We start from the raw sequence: 2,877 nt of genomic DNA, 5'->3' as shown, positions 1-2,877 counted from the left end.
CAAGGTCCACTTATGAGTGAGAATATATGGTACTCTGTTCTTTGTTTCTGTGATAGATCACAGAATATGATAGACTCTAAATCCATCCAAGTTGCTGCAAAGTCCATATGTTTGTCCTTTCTTTATGGCTACATAATATTCCATTGTGTATATGTATCACATTTTTTTATCCAGTTCACCTTTGATGGGCAGCATGGTTGGTTCCATGTTTTTGCTATTGTGAATAGAGCTGCAACAAACATGTGTGTGCAGGTATCTTTTTGGTAGAATGATTTGAGTTCCTCTGGGTGTATTCCCAATAGGGAGATTACTGGGTCATACGGAAGGTCAATTTGTAGTCTTTCAGAAATTGCCACTGTCTTCCAAAGAGGTTGCACGAGTTTGCATTCCCACCAGCAGTGTAGAAGCATTCCTTTTTCGCCACATCCTCACCAGCATCTGTTGTTTGTTTTATTAATGACGTCCATTCTTACTGGGGTTAGGTGGTATCTCAGTGTGGTTTTGATTTGCATTTCTCTGATGTTGAGTGAGGGTGAGCACTTTTTCATGTGTCTCTTGGCTGTCCGTATATCTTCTTTTGAGAAGTGTCTATTCATGTCTTTTGCCCACTTTTTTTTTTGTTCTGAGTTGGAGTCTCACTCTGTCGCCCAGATTGGAATGCAGTGGCCGCTCCCGGCCACCGTAGCCTCTATCTGGGCTCCTGCGATCCTTCCGCCTCAGTCTTCCAAGTAGCTGGAACTACAGGTGTGGACTACCACACCCAGCTAATTTTTGATTTATGGTAGAGATGAGGTCTCACTTGCCCACTTTTTAATGGGCTGTTTTTTTTCCCTTTCGGCACATTTGAGTTCCTTGTAGATCCTAGATGTTAGTCCTTTGTCAGATATACAGTTGGCAAATAATTTTTCCCATTCTGTGGACAGTATCCCCACTCTCTTGATGGTTTGTTTTGCTTTGCAAAAGCTTGTCAGTTTGAGGAGGTCCCACTTGTCTAATCTCTTATAATACAGGCACTTGGGGTTTTGATCAAGAATTGGTTGCCAGTTCTAATTTCCATAATGGTGTTTCCTGCATTTTTTATGATTCTTATAGCTTGAGGTTTTATGTTTAGGTCTTTGATCCATTTAGAGTGAATTTTTGTGTATTGTGATAGGGTCCTGTCTCAATCTTCTGCATGTGATCAGCCAGTTTTCCCAGCACCACTTACTGGATAGGGTCTGCTCTTCTCAGTGGTTATTGGTGGAGGCTTTGTCAAAGATGAGTTGGTTGAGAAACTGAGGCTTTGCTTCTGAAATCTCCATCCTGTTTTATTGATCCGTATTCCTGTACTTGTACCAAATCAGGCTGTTTTGATTATTGTAGCCTTACAGAAAAGTTTGAAGAAGTCTGAAAGTGTAATACCTCCTGCTTTGTTTCTTTTGCTAAGGATTGTTTTGGCTATTCATGGTCATTGATGTTTCCATATGAATTTCTGTATTATCTCTTCCAGATCTGAGAAGAATGATGTTGGTAATTTAACGGGTATTGCTTTGAATCTATAGATGGTCATTGGTAAGATAGATATCTTAACAATGTTGAATCTTCCTATCCATGAGCATGGAATTTTTTTCCATTTGTTTGTGTCTTCTTGTATTTCTTTGAGCAGTGTTTTGTAGTTTTCTTTGTAAAGTTCTTTCACTTCTCTTGTTAGGAAGATGCTGAGGTAATTCTTTTTTTTTTTTTTTGTGGCTAGTGTAAATGGGATTGTGCTTTTTATTTGGTTCTCTGCCTGCTTGTTGTTGATGTATAAAAATGCAACTGTCTTTTGCACATTTATTTTGTTCCCTGAGATTGCCAAAGTCTTTTATCAGTGCAAGCAGGTTGTTGACAGATTATCTTGGATTTTCAAGGTATAGGATCATATTGTCAGCAAAGAGGGATAACTGACTTCCTCTTTTCCTCTTTGGATACCCCTGATTTCCTTCTCTTGTCTAATTGCTCTAGCTAGGACTTCCAGAACAATGTTAAACAAGAGTGGTGAGAGTGGGCAGCCTTTTCTTGTTCCAATTTTCAGGGGAAATGTTTCCACTTTCAGTCCACTTAGCAATATGCTAGCTGTGGTTTTATTGTAGATGGTGCTTACTATTTTGAGGTATGTTCCTTCTATATCTAGGTGTTTGAGAGGTTTTAATCAAAAAAGGCATGCTGGATTTTATCAAAAGCCTTTTCTGCATCTAATGATATAATCATATAGTTCTTGTTTTTACATCTGTTGATGAATTTAATTACATTTATAGTCTTGCAGATGTTGAACCAGCCCTGCATCCTGGGGATGAAGCCTATGTAGTCATGGTGGATGATTTTGAGATGTGCTTTTGGATGCGATTTGCTAGAATCTTGTTGAGGATTTTTGTATCTATGTTCATAAGGGATATTGGCCTGTAGTTCTCTTTTTCTGTTGAATCTTTATCTGGTTTGGGTATCAGTGTGATGTTAGCTCCATAAAATGATTTTGGGAGAATTCCTTCTTTCTCTATTGCCTGGAGTACTTTCAGTATGATTGGTAGCAGCTCCTCCTTGAACAATGTTTTGTAGAATTCTGAAATGCTGTCTGGTTGAGGGTTTTTTTGCAGTAAGATGAAGAAACATCTTACTCAAACCTCTGGGATACCATGAAATCAACTCTAAGAGGGAAATTTATATCTCTACAAACACACATAAAGAAAATGGAAAGATCGCAAGTCGGCAGCCTAACAAATCACCTATGTTATGACAGAGTTAATTGCTTGTGTTGTTATTGGTCAATTTAGTGTCCCAATGTCTTCTTGTTTCAAACTGAGGAGGTTGTGTGATGTCAAAAAGTCCTCCATTTCATTTAGGTTATCAAGTTTGTTTCCA

This window comes from Carlito syrichta, unplaced genomic scaffold, assembly GCF_000164805.1.
Source record: "Carlito syrichta isolate Samal-C Ts95f unplaced genomic scaffold, Tarsius_syrichta-2.0.1 Scaffold306787, whole genome shotgun sequence".
Lineage (NCBI taxonomy): Eukaryota > Metazoa > Chordata > Mammalia > Primates > Tarsiidae > Carlito > Carlito syrichta.
Note: the sequence above shows the minus strand (reverse complement) of the source record.